Source organism: Paroedura picta, chromosome 1 (genome assembly GCF_049243985.1).
Source record: "Paroedura picta isolate Pp20150507F chromosome 1, Ppicta_v3.0, whole genome shotgun sequence".
NCBI lineage: Eukaryota > Metazoa > Chordata > Lepidosauria > Squamata > Gekkonidae > Paroedura > Paroedura picta.
In genome coordinates this window covers 169,874,215-169,899,783 of record NC_135369.1, presented here as the reverse complement: position 1 = coordinate 169,899,783, position 25,569 = coordinate 169,874,215, and the positions used below count along the sequence as shown (strand labels likewise).

At 44.3% G+C, this 25,569-nt stretch overlaps 1 long non-coding RNA gene across 1 annotated transcript; it reads left to right on the top strand.

Moving 5' to 3' along the window:
* The first annotated feature begins 469 nt into the window (after positions 1–469).
* LOC143820534 (uncharacterized) lies at positions 470–24,507 on the top strand. The gene is made up of 5 exons (XR_013225403.1): positions 470–524; positions 8,906–8,999; positions 16,159–16,232; positions 23,374–23,460; positions 24,427–24,507. It is a non-coding gene; the product is annotated as an uncharacterized LOC143820534 (long non-coding RNA).
* Positions 24,508–25,569: the final 1,062 nt, after the last annotated feature.

The following is a 25,569-nucleotide window of genomic DNA, read 5'->3' as shown; positions in this document are numbered from 1 at the left end:
GTTCTGTAGACCTGAGAAAAGGGTTGAGAATAGACACCATGAAGTTTAGAGGTTGTGTCAGAGGTAGGTGCAGTGTTAGTATGTGTGGTTTCTAAGATGTATAAATTCAGGTACACAAGCTTCAGAATATATAGAATTCTCTTTTCTCATGTTTCTCCATGAATGTGTGAGTCTTTTAATCAACCTTTCTGTAGTGTTAATAGGTTTGTGGGCTAACTGTGTCTGACAATGTGTTGTTTGGAGACCTCCTGGAATTACAACTGACCTCCAGGAGATCAGATACGCTGGAGAAAATGGCTGCTTTAGAAGGTTGACCCCATGGCAGGAATGGCCAAACTGCGGTTCTTTGGATGTCCATATGTCACCCTGAGTCCACTAGAGGGAGTTAAAGAGTTGGGATATTCCTTATAAGGAAGAAAAGGCGCAATTTCCCCAGGAGGATTAGAGGCCCGAAGCTGCAGGGAGAAGCCCTCTCCCCTCAGAAGCATGCGTTTGTATAAAAACTATATCTATTTACATTTTAGGTAAGGAATTCTGCTGCCAGTTGTATCCTGGTGCCTTCCATCTGGAGAATGTAATAATACCAGAGACTTCTGTGTTGTTGTTGTTGTTATGTGCGAAGTCGTGTCCGACCCATCACGGCCCCATGGACAATGATCCTCCAGGCCTTCCTGTCCTCTACCATTCCCCAGAGTCCATTTAAGTTTGCACCTACTGCTTCAGTGACTCCATCCAGCCACCTCATTCTCTGTCGTCCCCTTCTTCTTTTGCCCTCGATCTCTCCCAGCATTAGGCTCTTCTCCAGGGAGTCCTTCCTTCTCATGAGGTGGCCAAAGTATTGGAGTTTCATCTTCAGGATCTGGCCTTCTAAGGAGCAGGCAGGGCTGATCTCCTCTAGGACTGACCGGTTTGTTCGCCTTGCAGTCCAAGGGACTCGCAAGAGTCTTCTCCAGCACCAGAGTTCAAAAGCCTCAATTCTTTGACGCTCGGCCTTCCTTATGGTCCAACTTTCGCAGCCATACATTGCAACTGGGAATACCATAGCCTTGACTAAACGCACTTTTGTTGGCAGGGTGATGTCTCTGCTTTTTAGGATGCTGTCTAGATTTGCCATAGCTTTCCTCCCCAGGAGCAAGCGTCTTTTAATTTCTTTGCTGCAGTCCCCATCTGCAGTGATCTTGGAGCCCAGGAAAATAAAATCTGTCACTATCTCCATTTCTTCCCCATCTATTTGCCAGGAATTGAGAGGGCCGGATGCCATGATCTTTGTTTTCTTGATGTTGAGTTTCAAGCCAACTTTGGCACTCTCCTCCTTCACCCGCATCAACAGGCTCTTTAGTTCCTCTTCACTTTCTGCCATTAGAAAGTTTATGTAAGCCGCCTCGAGCCTTCGGGGGGAGGCGGGGTATAAATATAAATATAATAATAATAATAATAATAATAGAGTGGTATCATCTGCATATCTGAGGTTGTTGATATTTCTCCCTGCAATCTTGATCCCAATTTGTGACTCCTCTAATCCCGCATTTCTCATGATGTGCTCTGCATACAAGTTAAATAGGCAAGGCGACAGTATACAGCCTTGCCGAACTCCTTTCTCAATTTTGAACCAGTCAGTGATTCCATGTTCAGTTCTCACTGTTGCTTCTTGACCTGCATATAAATTTCTCAAGAGACAAATAAGATGCTCTGGTATTCCCATCTCTTTAAGAACTTGCCACAATTTGTTGTGCTCCACACAATCAAAGGCTTTAGCATAGTCAATGAAGCAGAAGTAGACGTTCTTCTGGTACTCCCTAGCTTTCTCCATGATCCAGCGTATGTTGGCAATTTGATCTCTAGTTCCTCTGCCTCTTCGAAATCCTGCCTGTACTTCTGGAAGTTCTCGGTCCACATATTGCTGGAGCCTAGCTTGTAGGATTTTGAGCATAACTTTGCTAGCATGAGAAATTAGTGCGATGGTGCGGTAGTTTGAACATTCTTTGGCATTGCCCTTCTTTGGGATTGGAATGTAAACTGACCTTTTCCAATCCTGTGGCCATTGTTGAGTTTTCCAAATTTGCTGGCATATTGAGTGTAGCACTTTTACTGCATCGTCCTTTAAGATTTTGAATAGTTCAACTGGAATGCTGTCACTACCACTAGCTTTATTGTTGCTCAGACTTCCTAAGGCCCATTTGACTTCACATTCCAGGATGTCTGGCTCCAGGTCAGTAACTACCCCATTGTGGTCATCAGGGATGTTAAGCTCGCTCTTGTATAGTTCTTCTGTATAATTTTGCTACCTTTGTTTGATCTCTTCTGCTTCTGTGAGGTCCCTACCATTTTGGTCCCTTATCATACCCATCTTTGCATGAAACGTTCTCTTCATATCTCCAATTTTCTTGAAAAGATCTCTGGTCCTCCCCATTCTATTGTTTTCTTCTATTTGTTTGCACTGTTCATTTAAGAAGGCATTCTTATCTCTTCTAGCTTTTCTCTGGAATTCTGCATTCAATTGGGTGTATCTTTCTCTTTCTCCCTTGCCTTTCACTTCCCTTCTCTCCTTAGCTATTTGTAAAGCTTCCTCAGCCAGCCATTTTGATTTCTTGCATTTCTTTTTCTTTGGGATGGTTTTAGTTGCTACCTCTTGTACAATGTTGCGAACCTCCGTCCATAGTTCTTCAGGCACTCTGTCTATCAGATCTAATTCCTTAAATCTATTTGTCACCTCCACTGTGTATTCGTCAGGGATATGATTTAGTTCATACCTGAGTGGCCTAGTGCTTTTCCCTACTTTCTTCAATTTAAGCCTAAATTTTGCAACAAGAAGCTCATGATCTGAACCACAATCAGCTCCTGGTCTTGTTTTTATTGACTGGATAGAACTTTTCCATCTTTGGCTGCAGAGCACGTAGTCAATCTGATTTCTGTGTTGACCGTCTGGTGATGTCCATGTGTAGAGTCGTCTCTTGGGTTGCTGGAAAAGAGTGTTTGCTATGACCATTGTATTCTCTTGACAAAATTCTACCAGCCTGTGCCCTGCTTCATTTTGTACTCCAAGGCCAAACTTGCCTGTTATCCCGGTTATCTTTTGGCTTCCTACTTTAGCATTCCAATCCCCCATGATGATAAGCACATCATTTTTGGGCGTTGCTTCTAGAAGGTGTTGTAGGGCTTCATAGAACTGATCAACTTCATCCTCTTCAGCAGCAGTGGTTGGGGCGTAGACCTGGATCACTGTGATGTTGAATGGTTTGCCTTGGATTCGAACTGAGATCATTCTGTCATTTTGGGGATTGTATCCCAAGACTGCTTTTCCTACTCTCTTATTGATTATGAATGCTACTCCATTTCTTCTGCGAGATTCTTGTCCACAGTAGTATACCTGATGGTCATCTGAATTAAATTCACCCATTCCTGTCCATTTTAGTTCACTGATTCCTAAAATGTCGATGTTCAGTCTTCTCATTTCTTGTTTAACCACGTCCAGCTTGCCTTGATTCATGGATCTGACGTTCCAGGTTCCTATGGAAGAGACTTCTGTGAGGAACAGAAAACCTTCCTACACAGTTGCAGCAAGTTGGTGCTTCTGCAAGGGACTGCTTAGAAGTTAAGAAAGGACTAAGGCCTTGGTTTGGAGAGAGCCAGTTTGGTGTAGTGGTTAGGAGTCCAGACTTCTAATCTGGCATGCCAGGTTCGATTCTGCGCTCCCCCACATGCAACCAGCTGGCTGACCTTGGGCTCGCCACAGCACTGATAAAACTGTTCTGACCGGGCAGTGATATCAGGGCTCTCTCAGCCTCACCCACCCCACAGGGTGTCTGTTGTGGGGAGAGGAAAGGGATGGCATCTGTAAGCCGCTTTGAGCCTCCTTCGGGTAGGGAAAAGCGGCATATAAGAACCAACTCTTCTTCTGGGTTTGGCCAAATACAGCAGGCCTGAATCGTTAACTCTTGGTTGCTGTTAGATGTGTTTAATTATTGTTCCAAATATGATATCTGCTGAAGTTGGGTTATAGCTATTTCCATAAATGCAAGTGTCACAAGGTGGGATCACAGTGTCATAGGTGAAGAAGAGTTGATACTTATATGCCGCTTTTCTCTAGCCGAGGGAGTCTCAAAGTGGCTTACCTTTGCCTTCCCACAATAGACACCTTGTGAGGTAGGTGAGGCTGAGAGAGGCCAGCTACTACTGAAGAAGAAGAGTTGGTTCTTATATGCCACTTTTCTCTACCCAAAGGAGTCTCAAAGTGGCTTACAATCGCCTTCCCTCTCCCCACAACAGGCACACTTGTGAGGGAGGTGAGGCTGACAGAGCCCTGATATTACTGCTCGGTCAGAACAGCTTTATCAATGCTGTGGGGAGCTCAAGGTCACCTAGCTGGCTGCATGTGGAGGAGGAGCGGGGAGTCAAACCCAGGTCACCAGATTAGAAGTCCAATCTCCTAACCAGTATACCAAGATGTGAACTCTCTCTTTTTCAATAAAAATAAATTATTTGTTGATATCGTTGCTTAAACTGAATAGGTTACACATGGACTTCAGAATTGTTGCTCTGCTGATGAGATTATGCTGAACATGATGGCTAAACAGCCATTCTCTAAAACACAGGTAGGCAAACTGTGGCCCTCCATATATCCATGGTCTACAATTTTCATGAGCCCCTGCCAGCAAATGCCTACCCCTGCTCTAAAAACTAGCTGTGCATGTTCCAGTATCATCTAAAGCAGTCATCTCCGAGGTGGTGTCCACTGATGGGTATCCTGATGCCTTTTTGCCTGTCCTGGTTCAGATGATACAGGAATAATCACTTTTAGGTCTGCAAGAAACATCCATTTAGAAACAGCTGCCTCCAATGAAAGAAGGATGCTTGACTTGAAATTTTCCCATTTTGTGACTGGCTACAGCAACCTAAGGCTGCCATTTGTGATTGGCCCCAGCTTCCATGGCAGCCATTTTGTACTACTGCCCAGTCTTTACTTTTTGCATTCCAAAAATGCCAATAAGGAAATAGGTTTCTATCAGCCTCAGAAGGCAGACACTATGGCCCCCAAACCACAGTGGTCTCCTGTCCTTCCCCAAAATTCTACTCTCCACAAATTTCCCAAGCTGGAATTGGCAGCTCTTCCAGGAGACCTTTTACGCAATGGGAACTTCACTGCCCCAGCTCCCCCACAGGAGCACAAATCGAGGGCGGATGAGGCACACCGAGCCAAATGCTCCCCCATGTGGGTGCAGGAAGAGGTGGGGCAACTTGCAACGACTAAAGCTCCAGCCTGCAGTGCATACATGGTGAAAGTGATTTGCAATTGCCTATCCTTCTGCTCCTCACAACAGTTACTCTGTAAGGTCGGTGAAGCTGAGAGAGCTCTGAGAGAACTGTGCCTGGCCCAAGGTCACCCAGCTGGCTGCATTTGGAGGAGAGGGGAATCAAATCTGGTTCTCCAGATTAGAGGCCACTGCTCTTAACCACTACACCGAGCTGGCTGTCGAGGAGCAAAAAAGGTTGCCAAAGGACTGCTTCCCCACCCCTTATATTAGTGCCCTTGGAGTGCTTCCCTCCCCCAAAGCCTATAAGCAGATGGCGTCCTGGCTTCTCGCTTTGGAGTGGCGGTAGCAGGTGTTGAAAAAGCCTTCCATCCTTCTACTGCCTGCATGTGAAGCCAACCCCCTTTTGGACAAACCACAGCAAAGAGAAATGACTTCAGGTTCTGCCATTTATCAGTGGGAAACATTCATAAATGCAACTCCTCTCGTGGAACTGATTAATATTTCAAACAAATGAGTACCACACAAAGGAGAACTTGCTGTTCGCAGCGTGGCAATAAATTACAGCCGATTACTCCAGAGACAGGTTTGGGAAATGAATAACACTCTTTCAGATAGGCCTGGATGTCTGCATCGAAGCAGTTTGTATTTACATTTGGCCATATCTGCAGCATCAACCCAGGCCATTTCAATTTATTAGCACTGTAGATCTGTGTTCTTTTTTTTTTTTCTTTTTTTTGGAATGCAGCCTTTGGCATTCTCTGCTGAGGCCCCTTTATCCTTTTCCCTTGCGCACACCATGATTGTACGTACAAGAGGAGAGAAAAGACAGAAGCAAGGGAAAAGAGGAAGATGGGGTATATTTAGGGAAGCAAGTCACCCACACAAAGAACTTCAGCATTACGTGCCCATTTGTGCAAAGGTGCAAACTCGACATCACGCATGTCATCAACACCATTCGGAGACTCCCGAAAGAGTTGTTGGAAATGCAATAAAGCAGGTCTTCATTTTGCAAACGGTCCCATTTCTTAACATTGTACAAAGTCCCACCCATAGACCCTTACGGATGTATTCTTTTGATTGCATGACTGATGACTGCTTGCATGCTGACGTGGAATCAGGAGAGCTGACACCTTTACATGGGGAATATAGAGGGTCAAGTGTTGTATATACTCGAGTATAAGCCGACCCGAATATAAACTGAGGCACTTAATTTTACCACAAAAAAGCTGGGAAAACTTATTGACTCGAGTATAAGTCGAGGGTGGGAAATGCAGCAGCTACTGGTAAATTTCAAAAATAAAAATACATACCAATAAAATTGCATTCATTGAGGCATCAGTAGTTAAGTGTTTTTGAATATTTATTTCAAAGAAAAACAGTAAACTAGCTCTGTAAGTGCAAAAGAGGATAATCAGTAGGATTATCGCGTGAACCTACCCTACTGTCCTCCAGTGCAGGGGTTGTCAACCTGTGGTCGAGGGTGGGAAATGTATAAGTCGAGGTATAAGTCGAGGGTGGGAAATGCAGCAGCTATTGGTAAATTTCAAAAATAAAAATACATACCAATAAAATTGCATTCATTGAGGCATCAGTAGTTAAGTGTTTTTGAATATTTATTTCAAAGAAAAACAGTAAACTAGCTCTGTAAGTGCAAAAGAGGATAATCAGTAGGATTATCGCGTGAACCTACCCTACTGTCCTCCAGTGCAGGGGTTGTCAACCTGTGGTCGAGGGTGGGAAATGTATAAGTCGAGGTATAAGTCGAGGGTGGGAAATGCAGCAGCTATTGGTAAATTTCAAAAATAAAAATACATACCAATAAAATTGCATTCATTGAGGCATCAGTAGTTAAGTGTTTTTGAATATTTATTTCAAAGAAAAACAGTAAACTAGCTCTGTAAGTGCAAAAGAGGATAATCAGTAGGATTATCGCGTGAACCTACCCTACTGACCTCCAGTGCAGGGGTTGTCAACCTGTGGTCCTCCAGATGTCCATGGACTACAATTCCCATGAGCCCCTGCCAGCAAACACTGGCAGGGGCTCATGGGAATTGTAGACCATGAACATCTGGAGACCACAGGTTGACTACCCCTGCTCCAGTGGACATGCTTAATCCATGCTCCATCATCACAGGTTCTCCCATCCAGCCTCCCGCCCAACAAATACAGAAAAGTCAAGAGGATGAATAGCTGCTGGTTTTTGTACCCCACTTTTCACTAACCAAAGGAGTCTCAAAGCGGCTTACAATTGCCTTCCCTTTGTCTTCTCATGCCAGACACCCTGAGAGACACATAGCATCTGGTGGGAGCCTGGGAGGCAGGGAACTGGAGGGAGGTGACATCACTTCCAGGGAAAACCCAGAAATGATGCAACACCTCTCTAGGTGATTGATACTTGTGACAGGCTTTATTTGAACTAAGTCCCTTCAGGAGATCTGAGAACGGGTATTGCCAGAGACCTAGGAAAAGGGTGTCCATTCTGTGGCCCGTTCTGCACAGGTTTAATGTAGCAGGAGTGTGGCAAATTGTAATCGCTACTAAAATGCAGTTATGCACAACGTCGTACACAATCTGCCACACTCCTGAAACAGTCCTGTTAGAAGTGCTTCGTTGTAGCGCTTCCAGGGTAATCCCAAAAAGTGGATTCACCCTCTGGAAAGCGCTACACTCTTGCAACCAATCTGCAACACCAGCGAAAAAGTTCTGTGCGTTACCATTGTTGTGGTTTCAGCAAAGTCCCTCCCCCTGGCTCTCTCCTCTGATCTTCCGGCGAAGCGATCGCCATTTTTTTTTCTCGGAGCTAGCGGAGAGCATTCACCCAGCGAGGCTTCTCCGGCTGCAGTCCCTCCACAGAGCTGCTTTAAGTCACCAAGCACAACACAGCCCCGTTTGCAAGTGCCCTTTATTTTCGGCCGAAAATCGCACCCATGCATGGGGGGGGAGGTTCTCTCGGGGGAGCGTGGCAACGATGAAACGGCAGCTCACACGGCAGCTGCCAGCTAGATGGGTCTCTATGTTAGGAGGAAGCAAGTAATCAAGGCATATTTGTTGCGTGTGTTTTTCTTTTTTAAAAAAAACATGTTCTTAAAGGCAAAGGGGCTTTTCCGGAGCATGGTAACAACCGCCCATTGGCTGCTCGTTTGTTTGACGGCCAGGGGCGGGACAAAGCACGGCAAATATCCCTTCCTTTCTAGTGATTTTTGCCGAGACCGGAAACCTGTGGGAAATGATTGAAACGCAACTGGATTCCACTACAAAGGCAGGTATGCGTTACGCCGAATTCCACTATTTTAAATTCCGTTTTTTCTTTCCGTAATCAATTTGCCACATTGATCCTGGTGCGGAATGGGCCTGTATATTTTCCAGAAATCACTGGGATAGAATGGAGTCTCCTCTTTGGTAGAAGTGCAGAGAAATGGTCTTTGGAATGGTGCTCAAGGAATTGCTTCAAGAGATTTTTCCAGGACCAGATGAAGATATACTGAGTCCCTGTGCTATGTCTGGTTTAAGAGTCCCCGTGCATTGCTAAAAATGTTAATTTAGTAATCTTTTGTCATGTCTATTATATGTAAATTGTAGCAGTTTTGCTTGTGAGTTAATCCAGGCCTGGGAATTTCTCTCCATTAATGTTTCCTTTTTTGGTCCTTTCAAAGTTAGACTGGACGATCTGGGTTCAAATTGCATTCTGCCACAAAACCTCTGCTTTGCTGTCTCAGCTTCGGGAATAACAACCTGCTTCAGATTAAGGTAATAAAAGGGGTAAGGATTTCAGAAACTTGTGTCTGTCGAGTCACTATAGAAATATTGAGTTTGTATTATTTCTGTTGAAATCTAAAACACTGGAGGCATTTTATGACCATCAAAATGTTTACCAGGAAATAATGTAATTGTTTTAAAAGTTTGTTAGCTCAAACCAGGGGAAGTTCAGTTCCTCTATAAATGTGCCAGCCAGCTCTGAGCAAAACCAATGACATTGGTTTTATTCCAGAAAGTTTGAAGCACCAACAAAGAAAGGGACAGTATTTTGTTAATGGAACAAACTGAGCCATTTAATTAACTTCCAAATTAGTCTTCTTCTGGAGGTGGTCTGCTTGGAACTTACTTCCATGTTATTCAGTGGGACTTACTCCCAGGAAAAGTGTTCTTAGGACTGCAGCCTTCATTGCTGATCATGGATAGATATTTTTGCTCAAGTCAGTTTGCTTCAGCATGGGACAAAATATAAGCAGGCTGTTGATTTAGGGTTGTCAGTCTCCAGGTGGGGCCTGGAGACCTTCCAAAATTATTGCAGATCTCCAGGTGGCAGAGATCAGTTCCCCTGGAGAAAATGGCTGCTTTGGGAGGTGAACTCTATGGTATGCACTGTGTTCCCTTCTCTCTCCAAATCTGTCCTCCAAGGTAGTTGGGGCTGAGAGATCTCTGACAGAACTGCACTGTGAGAACAGCCCTAACAGGATTGTGACGGCTGGCTATATGTGGAGGAGCAGGGAATCAAATCTAGCCAGTGGACACTGTTTTTAACTGAGCTGTTTTTTAGATCTTGGAAGCTAAACAGGGTCAGCCTTTGTTAGTATTTGGATGGAAGGTCTTCAAGAAAAACTATGGTCATGATGTGGAGGCAGGGTGCTATCATCTATTATTATAGTTGCTCTTGTTATTGTTATTGCTATTGTTATTGTTATTATTGAAATCTAGTGACTGCCAATCTCTGACCAGCTGGCTCATGACCGTTTACATCAATTTAAAATACAACCCCAACAATACCCTCCTATCGTACCCCACCCACCCTTCTCCACTCCTGACAACTCAATGGACCATCAGTTTGATGCCGTAGAGGTGTTCAGCAGTATTCAAAACTGTTCCAAGTTGAAGTTCAAATATTCAAATATACAGAGGTTCAGATATTCAGAGGAGGGACCTGAGAAGGGTGGCAACCTCTAAACATCTCTTGCCTGGCTGCCAAACAATCCTACAATTGTAGGATCTCCTAGCTACATTACACGCACACCGTAAGATAAATAATACTGTAGACAAAATCATAAGGTTGTATATCTGTACTAAATTGTTCATCAGTGGAATGGGACGTTCATGCTTCTTGCCTTCAATAGCAGCCCACTGATCTCCAAAACCTGCTGCAATCTGGGGTCCTGGACCTTGAAAAACAATATGGGGGTGGTCTACAGTGGGACTGGGGATCCAACCCGTTGTACTTTATTTCTGAAGTGACTTAACTAGATCATTTATTATTTATTAATTGGATTTATCCACCGCCAGTCCCGAAGCCAGTCCGGCTTGTGGTGGCTTACAATAAAAGAATTGTTATTGTTGTTAGGTGTGAAGTCGTGTCTGACCCATCACGACACCATGGACAATGATCCTCCAGGCCTTCCTGTCCTCTACCACAGTGGTCCCCAACCTGCGGGCCATGGCCCGGTGCCAGGCCGCGAAGGCCATGGCACCGGGCCGCGGCTCCCTCTCCCCGCCCCCCCCGCAGTAAAAAACTTCTTACTGCGGGAGGGCGGGGAGAGGGAATCAGGGCCGTGCCGCGCCCGTGCGGGCCGTGCCTGCGCATTGCACATGCGCATGGCGCATTCACACATGCGCCATGCGCAGGCGCGGCCCGATGCCCTGCCGGTCCCCAGCCTCAGAAAGGTTGGGGACCACTGCTCTACCATTCCCTGGAGTCCATTTAAGTTTGCACCTACTGCTTCAGTGACTCCATCCAGCCATCTCATTCTCTGTCGTCCCCTTCTTCTTTTGCCCTCAATCACTCCCAGCATGAGGCTCTTCTCCAGGGAGTCCTTCCTTCTCATGAGGTGGCCAAAGTATTTGAGTTTCATCTTCAGGATCTGGTCTTCGAAGGAGCAGTCTGAGCTGATCTCCTCTAGGACTGACCGGTTTGTTCGCCTTGCAGTCCAAGGGACTCGCAAGAGTCTTCTCCAGCCCCAGAGTTCAAAAGCCTCAGTTCTTTGAATAAAAGAATAAATCCCCATAAAAAGAATAAATCCCCATAAAACAGAAGCGACAATAGTCCCTGATGGCGAGGACTATCCCTCCCCCTCCCCCTTACAACGGGCTTACAACAGAGTATGCCTTTCCCTCTCCTGCTGTTCTTGGGAATATGGGGTCCCCTCTCCCTGGCCATTTATTTAGAACCTCAACTTGGAAGCTGATTTCTGAGAATCAAAGTGAAGGATGGCCACCAGGGTGAACGGATGGGTCAGAATTTCTTCAAACAGAGAACACTGGCCTTTCAGTTCGTTAAAGAGATCTTTTCCTCCCTTTGATTTTGGCGCTGGCAGAAAAACCTGCACTTTTCCTGGTTTTCTCAGCCTTGCGCTTTACCACCCTATAAAAGCAACGGGGGATTCATTCAGAGCAGCTTACATGCAGGGACCAGGGCAGGCTTTCCAGTCTGGCGTCTCTCCTGTACTTTTTGGATCCGAGTGCATGGCAAGTAAAACCCCAGGTGTGCGCCACATGAGCAGGTGAAGAAAATAAAATATGCTTGTGTGGGTTGTGATGACAGCTCTGAGTCCACATAAACCATTACACACGACACAAAGCGCGGTTATCCCAGGATACCAGAATTCTTCATATGCAGTGAGAGGCAAGAATCCAAAGGCATCATGCCTTCTTATTCTTGGAAATCAACTGGTCCTTGACTCTTGGTATTCCCCCCTGTCTACTTAATTCCCTTTATTATTCTCACATTTCCAAGATGTGCATGCTAAGTGCAGATTCTGGAGGGGTAGGTTGTATCCAATAGCATTATCATATGGTACATGTGTAATGTAGCCAGGAGGATCATCTGACTGCCAGTCAAGAGACGCTCAGAGGTGGTTTTCTATTGCCTACCCCCGCATCACGACCCTGGCATTCTTTGGAGGTCTCTCATCCAAATGTTAGCCATGAACAACCCTGCTTAGTTTCCGAGATCTGATGGGATCAGGCTTACCTGGGATCTCCAGGTTGAGGTTATCCAGCAGCAGATTTCTGCTAATGGAAAGCATGGTGGGTTTTGCCAATTCCCCCTTTGCACACATTCGACTGGCCCCTCTTGCAACAGTATAGGCATCCCCATTTCCCGGGCCCAGCATTTTGGTGAGCTTTTCAGGCTGAAATGGGTTGGGGAGACTCGGAGGATCTTCTGCTATCAACCCATGTTCTAACTAGACAAGGAATACCTTGCATCCCAACAATATAGTCCTTCATTGCTCCTTTAAAGTGCTTTAACGCATTAGCCAAAATACATTGTGGGACAGTGAAACCATGAACAAATGGGATAACTCCTGTCGCTTATTGTGTTATTAGAATCATAGAATCATAGAATCATAAAGTTGGAAGGGGCCATGCAGGCCATCTAGTCCAACCCCCTGCTCAACGCAGGATCAGACCAAAGCATCCTAAAGCATCCAAGAAAAGTGTGTATCCAACCTTTGCTTGAAGACTGCCAGTGATTAACTAATGATAAACTCCTTTGTTGTGTTTGCAGTGTTGCTAGCATATTAGGGGTGAGGAGGGGTGATGTATGCCTAGATAACACTGTATTTTCCATTAAAATACGATGGGAGGGAGCTGTGGCTCAGTGATAGAGCATCTGCTTGGCATGTAGAAGGCCCAGATTTAATCATCAGCAGAAAGGAGCAGGTGGTGGGAAACATTCCACAAATGTTGGATAATGCACTTTTAATACACTTTAGTGCCCTACATAGTGCAGGGGGTTGGACTAGATGACCCATGTGGTCCCTTCCAACTCTATGACTCTAGGATTCTAAGTAAATTTTCCTGTTTCACACAGAAAAATTCAGCAGCAAAAGCACATTGAAAATAAATTATCCAGTGTGTGTGGAGACTCTACAGCAGGCTTTCTCAACCAGGATTTCATGAAACCCTGGGGCTTCTTGACAGCTCTGGAAGGGTTTCTTGAATAGGTGGGAGTTAATTAATTTTTTTAATATACATTTTAAAATTATTAAACATTTATTGGGTGATACAACCATATATGGTCATGTTGACCCCCCCCCCGAAAAAAGGGCCAATGATGAGCCTAGAGGGGGTGAAAAGGGGAGGGGCCCTGGGTGGGTGTGTCCACAGCTATGCTTCCCAACTGTATTCTCTGCAATCACACCACTTCTGGGTTTCTTGGAGCCTGAAGAATGTTTCAGGGGTTTCTCAGCAGTAAAAAAAGAAGTTAAAGACTGATCTAGAGAGCTGTTGCCAACCTGAGTGGATGATGCTGACACTGAGGGGCCATTGCTCTGAATGAGTATAAGGGAACTTCATATGTTCATGGATACCAGCAGTGGAAGCTGCAATCAATCACATTTACCCTGCTTACCTCCATACCGTGTTCCCGTCTTTTGACAGACACATGCTTCTTCAGTGGGAAATATGGAGTCAATAGGCACTGCATGCAAAAAAGATTATTGAAGGCTTGATCCTATGTTCCTAATCCATTCCCCTGCACAGCTTGGATGAAGATCCCAGCATGATTCTTGCAGCTCCATGGATCTAAACCTGAAACTTTCCACCAGTCTAAGGCACTTTTCTCCTCCAGTGTCAATGCCTGTTTCTCTAATGGCTGGAGAAAGACTTACTTGGCTTGAAAAACCTAGTCTGGGGGAAGATGGCATGGGCATTAGGTCTCATTGGCAGTAAGATGTTCCTCTTTGCAGGCTCTGTGCCCTTGTGATGAGAGGAATGGCATGTGTCAGCCAGCTTGGTTGCAGTGGTTAAGAGCGGCAGCCCTAATCTGGAGAAGTGGGTTTGATTCCCCACTCCACATGCAGCCAGCTTGGGTGACTTTGGGCTAGTCATAGTCCTGTTAAGAGCTTTTCTATCAGAGCTCTCTGAGCCCCACCTACTTCACATGGTATATGTTATGGGAAAAGGAAGGAAAGGCAATTGTAAGCCGTTTTGAGACTCCTTTGGGAAGTGAAAAGTGGGGTATAAATACCAACTCTTCTTCATTATCATGATTACAATATCTGATTGTACAGTGGATAGCCCTTTCATCTCAGGAAAACAATAGAACCAGAAGGGGGTTCTACATTTGGGGGGGGGGGTCACCAGATAAGTAAAAAAAATGTAATTTCAAAAAAGTAGACAAAAGAAAAAGAAATCCAACAGAGGGAATGAGTGTGCTCCAGGACACTTGGAATGTTAAAGGCAGAAGAGAATCACTTAAAGCAGGGATAGTCAACCTGTGGTCCTCCAGATGTTCATGGACTACAATTCCCATGAGCCCCTGCCAGTGTTTGCTGGCAGGGGCTCATGGGAATTGTAGTCCATGAACATCTGGAGGACCACAGGTTGACTACCCCTGACTTAAAGGAAAGAAATGGGAGGACAGGAATTGGGAAATGAGCTTGTTCAACTTCCAAGTTCCCACAATTGTCTGTTTTCTCCGGGTCTCCTTCGTATTGGCCTCTGAAGATCTCTGTCTTGTCCGTCTGTCTGGCTGGCTGGCTGGCTGGCTTACATCATATATGTAGGCTGCCACTCCCGGCCAGTCAGCTTGTGGTGGTTAACATCAAAATCCCAAACACAGAATTAAAAATTAACAAGAACATAATACATTAAAACAGTAAGAAATTACCCCCACCTCCACTCCACCAAGGAAAACTCCAAATGACACCGATGAAGACTGAGTGTGCTCAGTTGCCCTCCAGGAGATCCACAATGCAGAGAGCAGTTGAATGGGGGGGGGGGGAGAGAAGGAAAACAGGCTTGCGGGAAGAAATCGGCTTCCTCAAGCCCTTAAGAGGAAGAGGAGGGAGAAAACTACACCATCGTTTAGGCCCCTGCAATTCCTCTCAGGATCCCAGTTTGTTGATCTTAAGGGACAGAGTTGCTCATTGATCTGAAGAAAAATGACCTGTCCCTTGAACACAGGCTTAAAGTGTGGCCCAGGCTAGCCCAATCCCCTCAGACTTCGAAAACTAAGCAGACTCAGCCTTGGTTAGATGGGAGACCACCAAGGAAATCCAGGGTCACAGCTCACAGCTCAGAAGGCGCCACTGGCAAGCCCCCTTTTAATACCTGTTGTCTAGTCTTTAGATCGGGAAATGCCTGGAGATTTAGGGAGTGGAGCCTGAGGAAGAAAAGGCCTGGTGAGGGAATAATAATGCCATAATGTCCACCTTCCAAAGTGGCTGTTTCCCCCAGGTGAACTGATCTCTGTTACCCAGGGATTGGCTGTAATCCCAGGAGATCTCCCGTCACTGCCCAGAGACGGGCAACCTTAAAGATGGACAAGAACCCTATTCACCAAGGGGTCCCTGGGCACATGCTTAGTTACCTACTCCAGCCGCAATGCTGAGCTTTCTATAAAGAAATTCATCTATTCAGAAGGGGAAAGCAGAGGAGGGGCTAGCTTCTTCCCCCTCACACACATACACACACTGTATCTCCTGGCTACTAAACAGCTGGTCATTGTTATTGCTGATTTTCTGACAGGACCACATGTGCAAGCAATTTGATTGGGGCAAATGTATGTGTATTTTGTGCTTGGATATCGGCAAAACCAGATGATGCAACGTGTGGTAAGCAGTAGCCCGTAATAAGATAAACGTACGTTCGATCCAGTGCATTTTAATTTCGTTCTGGTATGGAGGAGGTATCCTGAATCGCACCAGGATCGTCTGTTCTCCTCCCCCCCCCCAACAACAGAAGGGCAATCTAACAGGAAAGAGTAATTGATGCTGATGGCCACACACCTGTTTGATGCTGGATTCCCCCCTGTCCTTATGCACAGGTAACTCGGGTGTTCTGTTCAGGAGAGACGAGCATCGTGGTTCATTTTGTTGCAGAAACAGGAGCAGCTCTTGTTCCATGTGCACTCAAAACGAGGGGGAAAACAGTTTTTAATTAAGGTCTTTGTTTTTATATTCTCCTCTTGTAGTGCCAGAGGGAACATCGCTTTTTATAGAGTCACAAAGTACCCCTAAACTAGAAGCACCCAGTTGAGGATGGGAGGTAAGATTTTAGTGGATTAAAATCGGAGTGAGTTGTTAACTTACATTTTGCTTTGTGAAGATTCACCGGCTGGTCAGCCTTGTGGACTGTTACTAAGTCAAGCATTTCTTAAATACTTCCAATTAGCCTTTATTTGATATTTTATGTTTCCCCTCATAAAACCTTTAAAGCGGATTAGTTGTGCCTCTGATGTTTGTTTATAAGTACAGCTGGCTTACCTTCAAGTTTGCTTTACAAATGCGATGTCTGAAAGATATATCCTCATAAAACTGAAGGGTGGATCTTCAAACAAGCAGTTCTTTATCGGAAAGGAAATCCAGATTGAAGTGGTTGGAGGGGAGGGGAACACTGCCCCAAACCTTATAAGATGATTGTTTTGTTTTAGACCGGGGCACACACATAACCAAACAATGTTAGCTCTTAACTTGGTCTGAAGGGGGGGGGAGCCCTGAAAGAACCCCTGCAGGTTTGTTAAAACAAGATGCCCCAGAAGAATCAATAAATCTTATGTCAATAACACAGAAATGAAACATATAGTCATCGGAATGTTCTGCGGAACATCCTGGGAGTGCTACATTGCGGGACAGTTTCCTTATTAGCTGGAAAGGATGGATGAGGTTTTTAGACCGAAGCAGCCACAGACTATAAAAACAGATCAAAAAGGTTTTATTCTGAACGAGCACCTTTAAAGACTGTTTTCAAGATACGCCGTTCAGCTGTTATATGTCTTGTAAGTTTTCCAAGTACTTTGGTGAGCCTTCTTCATAAAATCTCTATTATTTTCAACGAAGATTAATGACGGGGTTATTAAAAAATCAAAAAGTTGGAGAGATTTGCCGTGATTATGAACACGGGTCATCACACTACATTACTTTGGAATGTTTTTATAAGTTCTGTGAGTATAACTATTTTTGGGTTAAAGTAGACCCTGGTTTCTTGTCTGCTTTTCATCTTTAAACAGTGTCTGTCCCTCACCCCCACCCTCCTTCCACATACAAAACCAAATAGCAACTCCTAATGGCAAAATAAACTGCTGACGTTATTACCTTGCAATTCCACTGGCTCTTTTGCTGCCCTGATTCAAAACAGGGTGCTACCAAGGAGATTTAAAGGGAGGGGTTGGCGTTGTACCAGCATCTTTCTGGAGCATTGTTTGTCTATACCTCAGTGGACCTAGAAATATTTGCAGTACCAGTAAGATGATAGACCTATCGAATAATCCATTAATGCAACAAATAAGCCTCTCTTGCACCAGCTGAGGCAGTATGCTTCATTTTGTCCCATCTGACTGAAGGGCCTAGGCTAAACTAATGATTTTTGAGCTGTGTTCCAGGAACCCCTGTGGTTCTTTAGCAATTTAAGAGGGATTTCTCAGTGAGAAGAATAGTAATGGAGGGTGTAGTATCGTGAACATATAACAGAGGGAAAGGCACCTTTATCCTTACAAGCTGATCCTTCCCCACAGTGTGAATATGTTTGTGCAGGATATCAACGCCCACTCTGGAACATACCTCAGAATCCTCTGTAAGACATAGAAGCTAGTGCCAGATTAATCACGATGGGAGAATCCACATGTATCTATATAGATATCTCCTGTTCTTGTCTAAACATGGGTAGGGTAGCCAACCTCTCGGCAGCTGGAGATTCCTGCTATTACACTGATCTCTAAGGCAGGGGTAGTCAACCTGTGGTCCTCCAGATGTTCATGGACTACAATTCCCATGAGCCCCTGCCAGCATTTGCTCATGGGAATTGTAGTCCACGAACATCTGAAGGACCACAGGTTGACTACCCCTGCTCTAAGGGACAGAGAGCAGTTCATCTGTAGAAAAAGCCCACTTTGGAAAGTAGACCCCATGGCATTTTACTCCACTGAGGTCCCTCTCCAACCTTCCACCCTTCTCAGGCTCACCACCAGAATCTCTAATTATTTCCCAACCCTGAGCTACAAGGAAGGTGTATTAATTTGACAAAAACAAACCCTGGCACCAAGGAGCTAATGTCTTGTTTTGGTGAGGCAGGAGTATGTTCCCTTAACACAACATCATCACTTGCCATCCCATCTGGGTAACAATTTCATCTGAAGCGCTTTATATAATTGGCTTTGATCTCATGATTACGGGCTTTTCAGTGTTACACCCTCACTGTGAGACAAGCCTGTGGGAAAGGCGCGTTCATAGGGTGGTGGTAAAGCTTATGAGAAATCTGATTAATACAGCTATCCTAAGCAAAGTTACCCTTGGACTTTTTGAAGTCCATTGACATAAAAATGTGTAATTCCGCCTAGGTTAGCGCTACCCATTATCTTGCAGTCGGACGCAAATGTGTGAGATACCACTTTACCTGACCCCACAAAATATTTACATAGCACAACAGGTGTGCAAATGATGCTGACATTTATTACTCATTCCTTAAGAACCTTTATCTCCCTGGACAGTTTTGCTGCTGAATAAATATTTTAGGTAGATGAATAAGCCAAGATTTAAACAATATTTATGGAGCTGTTCCAATGGTTCATGCCGCTAGATGTTCCAGCTCCAAGGGCCTTTAAACATTTCCAGAAAGTAGCAATCAATGAACATATCAAAAATCAGGACATAGATCGTCCCTCCAGCCTGGCATGAAAGACCTTGATCAAAGACATGAAATACTGGATCATCATCCAGTAATTCCAACAACATGTTCATTTGCTGATAGAACGAACAGAAATGGATGTGTGCTGGTGTGTTCTACATTATGGCTGGGCAGGAACTGAGCCATAAGCCAAATTTTCCCAGGAAAATGCTCTGGTTCGTGCCTTCCAAACATTTCCTGGACCTTTGTCCAGTTTGGTTCAGGGGTTTGGCTGGCAGCTGTTTTAGACAAGAGCACCCACCCTGCTTTCAAGCTAAAATGGCTGAAAGCTAAAATGGCTGGCAGCCATTTCACCTTCCCACTTAGAGGACGGGGGGGGGGGGGGGGATGAAACAAACCACTAAAGCGAAACAACCATTTCACACTGACAGTAGACAGGTGTGTCTGTCTGCTGTTCATTTAAAATGGCTGGTGGCCCTCTAAACCTGCTGTTTTGCTTCCCCTTTCCAAGTGAGGGGAAGCAAAACAGAGAATTTAAAGGACTTTCAGCCATTTAAAGCTAACCGCTGACAGGTGCACCCGTTTGCTGTCAGACTTAGATGGCTGGGGGGGAGGGGCAAAATTGATTGCTGAAATGACTAGCAGCCATTTTAGCCTGCTCCAGTCTGCTGTTAGCCTGAAATGGCTAGCAACCATTTCAGCAGTCCCTTTCACTTCCCCTCCCTTGGAAGGGGAGGAAAGCAAAATGCTCTGAAGTGAACTGAACCGATTTGTTATAGAGTTCGGCGCTAGGTTTGGTTCAGGCGAAACCCCTGAAATGAACCAGAATTTTATGGTTTGTGCTAATCCCTATGCAAGAGCTATCTCAAACTGATCGCTGAAGAGGAACCATATAATTGTTTTAAATAAAGAGAAGAGTTGGTTTTTTACACCCTACTTTTCTATAGCTTAAGGAGTCTCAAAGTGGTTTTACAAGCACACTCCTTTCCTTTCCCTACACCAATCCGATTGTGGGGTAGGTAAGGCTGAGAGAGTTTTGAGAGAACTGTGATTAGCCCAAGGTCACCAGGAGGCTTCATGTGGAGGAGTGGGTATCCAACCCCAGTTCTCCAGATTAGAGTCCCCTGGCTCGCTACATAATAGAGGCAAGTGGAATTTACTTCCACAACAAAAGTACCATGATCCTTTCAGGGCACTCTCTCAAAATCTTCAGGTATGTCCATTTGAAAACTGTGAGTGCAGATCTGCAAGGAAAACATTTGACAGTAAGTTATAACATGTAGCCATATATGTACATTTTGTGATTTTTCTGCCTGGCTATCCTGGACCATGTATCAGTTATATATATATATAAACTGTGTATCTGTAAAAACAATATGGCTTTCCCTGCATGTGCTTTTCTCAACTGTATAATATCGCATTAAGTAATTTCCGACCAAGGAATCCTCTGAGAAATTGCCTAGTTATATAAAAATTAGCTGGTTAATTTAGCAAAATAACTTCAGTGTCCTTTGGATACCAAAAAGAGTATGCATATTTTAAAAGCAGTTTTCTGAATATCTGAAATAGTTTCCATAAAACTACATCAGGAAAGCAAGCAACAGAATATCTTATTAAATCATTGGATTCAGAGCAAATAAAGAAAAACCCTGTAAGGTTTTAGCAAGCATGCAGTGGGACAAAAATGAGAAGAAACTGCCAAAGTGCATCTTTAATGCAGTACTTTTTTAGGAAACCCTCCCAAGAGAAAGAGACACTGCAGTAGAGAAATTGTACCACAATCCCATCCTCACAAAATACTAAAATCAATTGCGGCACTGACAACTGAAAAAAACCACCATCACCACCTGAGCTCTTGAAACTAGATACTTGCTATTTACAAAATGGGGTCATTTTGAAAGGGATTCTGAAGGACTGGGCTTATCACAGAAGAGACCGATAATTATTCTGTACCTACAAACTGTACAAACTGGCCTAAGTTGTGTTGCCATCCACATCTGGTTAAATGGAAGAAGGTGGAGTGGGGCATTTTGCTTTCCTAGAAAACTAAATAGTATCTTCATCATATAGCGCTGGGTTCAATTGTTCGGCAAGTGAAGAACACAAGCAAAGCCCTGCTAGATCTGACCAGAGCTGATTCTGTACTTGCTTTGTTTTTTCCATTGTGGATCCTGCTGAATTCAGATACATTTGAACTCGGGTCTTTCTCTATCCCCCACTCCCCAATGGAAATAGAAAGTGTTCTGCACTTGAATGGGGAAGCTCAGAACGGGGAGGAGAGCCAAGCGCAGCAGGAGCTTCTTTCTTTCTTTTATTGAATGGTGTGTGTGTGTGTGTGTGTGTGTGTGTGATTGGAGACAGCAGAGGAGGGGAGAATAAATCCAAGAAGCAAATCTCTACTGAGAGAAGTTAGGACTTCTGGAGCACAGTCACTTTAAGACAAGCCTTGCAACAGGGAACCAGGAAGACTTTGAACTGATGTCCTAGCCAGAGGTACTGTGAGGTACAGAGAAGCGAAAAAAGCAAAAATCTGCACACTTCCTGATGCCAGGTTTTCAAATATCGAGGGTTTTATCCTTTTCTGTATATCACGGGGGAAAGGCAGGGTCACTCCGGATCAATCATGCATGTTGCAAAGGGAAAATTTAAAGCGCCTAAAATTAAAAAAGGAATCGAATCCAGTGTAGACAGGAGGGATTCATTCGAACTGGGACTGGGTAAAAAGCCCCATGCAGACTACACCCAGCGGTCCTTCTAGTCCATTATCCTGTTTCACACAGCTCCCAGCCACCTTCAGAAGAAAAGGAAATCTATGTCAAAATGGACCGAGGACCTGTTCTGAAGATTCTTTTTATCTTTAAATAAAGTCCTCCTCTCTCTGTTTTTACAGTCCTTAACTATGTAAGTGCATGCTAAAATTGTAGAACTTGACTGAGTGCTCTTATACTTTACAGTTACTAAATGTGTGTTGATTCTGAATAATAAGTGCCTTGTAGCGAAAAGAAAGCACTTTATTTCCAGCTCGAGGTAGAATAAATCCGGTGGTGCCTTAAATACTTTCAACAATGAGTCCACCATAAGATTTCATGAGACTGAACTCAACACCAGTTGCATGAAGGGTTTATCTGTTCAGTAGACAGTCATACTGAAAGCCATGAACCATGGAAAGGTAGTGCCACTGGACTCTTATTTAGGAAGTTTCTTAAGTATTTATTTGCATAATTAATTAAGTAATAATAATTAAGTAATTAATTAATTTTGAGCAACTTAGCATAAAACAAGAATGAAAGTTACAGTATTAGATCTTTGGACCGCTGATAACTGACTGAGTTTGCCAAGTGGTGCTCAGTTTCCTTCAAAGAACCCCCCACAAAGCAGTGATGTCATCAGTGCCAACTTGGGGCAAACCCGAATGACCGTTCCGGAGGTGTGAAGCTTGATCTCCCATTACCAACACTCTAGCTTTCTGAAATTATAGTTGAGGATAATTGCCTAGGAATACAATCCAATAATCAGGTTCTTTAAATGTTTGACCATGTCAGGTTGTACGTTCTACTTTTCCAGATAATTATGGAGTAAATATTTGGTAAATGAAGTATTTTACATCTGTCTTGAACCAAGGCAACCCACCCTGTCAGTAATACCACTAAACACTTGTAAAAGTATGCCGACCATTACAGAGTTATGTGCTCTTGGCATGTGCGCAGCCTTTGAACTCATGTTACTTTGCTGCCAGTAAAAAAAAAAAAAAAGGTGTTCTTTTTATCAACTGGATGTCTTTCAGTTATACAATACTGCCTAACAGAGAAATGATTGAAATAGATATTTTTTTAGACCCTCAGTCTTGTTTTTTTACTTCACACCACCAAAATGGGCAGGAGTTTGAAATTGTCTAACACTCAAAGGGCATAATGCACCAGGAAGGTCTCATGTGGAGTTCTGTTTAAATGAATGAGAGCCACATACAATATAATAATGGTATATCACCACTTGCATTCACTGTCAGGTGCAGCAGCCCACTGAAATTAATTTCACAAGAAGTCTATTGTACAAAAGTTACAAGTGGGGAAAAGCTCATGTGTACAAATGTATCTTTTTTTCTAAAATGATGTGTGCCTATGACAGCCCCCATCCACTTCCCTCCTTTCCTGAAGAATTCTGGCTTTCCCACCCCATCACAGGACAATATTTTGGCTGTTGGCTCAGCCCAGGAACCTGAGGGAAGAAATGTGAACCCCGATTTAACTTACACAATTTAAATTGCACTCAAGAAGTTTTTTTGTCCCAAATCAAGAAAATATTTTCTTCAACGTAGAGCGGGAAGGTCAGGTGAAATCAGGGGTAAAATTCCAGTATAGATCTCTGAGGTAAAATCAGTACATGCACAGACTTTCATTCTTATATTTCAGGCTAATGAGAGTTTCTTACACTATTCACATTTACTTAAAATCTTTGCTTCCTTCAACCCATCAGTTTGAGGCTCCATCCAAATGACAACCTAGTTGTATGAAAGTTTCAACCTGCTTTCTTTTAATTTCATAGAATGCTTTTCTATTTTCTTCATTAGCTCTGACCCTCTCCTTTGAAAGCAAATAGCTTGTGGTCTCCTCGTCCTTCACCTCTTTGTAAACTTCATTCTGTCCTCCACAAATTGGTAAGTGCAAATAAATCATTATGTCTTGAGCTTGGACTCCAAAATGTTGCCAAGTTTGTTCCTAATTTTGATCCTAATCATCCTTATTTTGATAACATGGAAATTTCTTTTGTTCCACTGAGGTACTTCCTGAGAAGTACCTCAGTGGAACAAAAGAAATTATATTTATTTATTTTTTATATTTTCCACTGAGGTACTTCCTGAGAAGTACCTCAGTGGAACAACTCTCTGTGGAAGCTGTAGTTCTACCCTTAGCTGAATTTCCTTCATCTTCATATTATACATTTTTTTTCATGTTGCTTCTCAGCTTCTGTCTGACCTTTTCCACATCCCGAATTCATTCCAGCCCAGTGCTTGTCCGGTCACGGAGCTAATTCTCACTTCTGGATGATGTTGGCGCCAATCGGGCATGGTTCCAAGCCTGGTGCAACTCAGGCCCTTGGTTGGCCTGCATCAAGGGAATGCGGGTAAATCCACATTCCCTTTCTTGCCATGGTGCTCATCAGGGCCTATGTCCGGTGGGGGCTGTCTGGAAGGGGAAAAGTCTGGCCCAGCTTCTTCCCGCCTTTGCTTCTAGTACCGCATTCCTAAAAATAAAAAATAATGCCCCAGCATTTTTTGTATTTTTAGAAATGCAGTACAGCAACATGACGCAGCACATATTCCTAATTTGTTTAAAAAGTACATGCCGCCCCACAATGCAGCAGAGCCACACCACCCCAGCTGCCTCATGGGGGGGGGGGCAAGTGGCCCAAATGCTCCCCTCATGCAGTATTGGGAAGACTTGGGGCAACGTGCCCCGAGCCAAAAACCGGGCAGCAGCACAGCGCAACACTTCCAGTGTGATAAGGGTCATACTGTATCTTACTGTGCTATTTTAGGTAATTCTTTTTCCATGTCAATTGTATATTTTTTAAAAATCTGCTATTTCATTCTCATAACTTATGCCTCTGGGATTCTTCTCAGCAGGTTTTTCTTCTCCCTGACCTCCATGTGCCTTTAGATCTACTTGGTGGTGCCATTTCTGACAAGAATTCAGTGGTAAAGGTAAAGGTAAAGGTATCCCCTGTGCAAGCACCGAGTCATGTCTGACCCTTGGGGTGACGCCCTCTAGCGTTTTCTTGGCAGACTCAATACGGGGTGGTTTGCCAGTGCCTTCCCCAGTCATCACCGTTTACCCCCCAGCAAGCTGGGTACTCATTTTACCGACCTCGGAAGGATGGAAGGCTGAGTCAACCTTGAGCCGGCTGCTGGGATTGAACTCCCAACCTCATGGGCAGACAGATTCAGACAGCATATCGCTGCCTTACCACTCTGCGCCACAAGAGGCTCTCTAATTCAGTGGTAATTCCTCACAAATTTATAAAATATTTTCTTATTTTAGTTTGCAGCTGTTGGGAGACAAACTAATTGTGGGTTTTATTCTCATATCACAATAGTGCCACCAAATATGATGGCCCCGATCTGCTCCCCTTTTTCTGAAGAATTCTGGTTGTCACACCCTGTCTCAATGCAATATTTTGGCTGTTTGCTCAGAGCAGGAATCTGAGAAAGCTCCCTTTAACTTATACAACTTAATTGGCATTCAAGAAGTTGTTCTATTCCAAAATAAAATATTTTTATTCAACATAGAGAATAATGAACAGGTGAAATCCAGGATAAAATTCAGGAGGTAACTAAATATAGATTATTCTGAGGTAAATCAGTATATGCACAGACTTCCTATATTTTATGCTAATGAGAGTTTCTTCCAGCTAAAGTTACTTAAAATCTTTATATTGACCCATTATGCATGGTGGCTGCTATGCCGGGTAGCCGCTGCGCCAGTGCAGTGGGGCAGCATGCCCCGCCATTCCGCGTGTACACATGAAGGTGGGGCTCCCTGGCATACGTTGATGCCACAGCATAGCGTGTGCACATGTGCAGTGTGCCGGGGCCGGGAAGCCCAGGATGCTGCCTTGCCATGGCAGCCGCCGTGGGTGACTGGGGAGGGGCCGGGCCCCCATCACACACTACGGTGGGGGCAGGGGGATGCCCCTGCAAGCTCCGTGGCTCCGCGGAGCTCGCAGGGGCATGCAGTGTCCCTACAGGGACACCATAGGTCGGGGC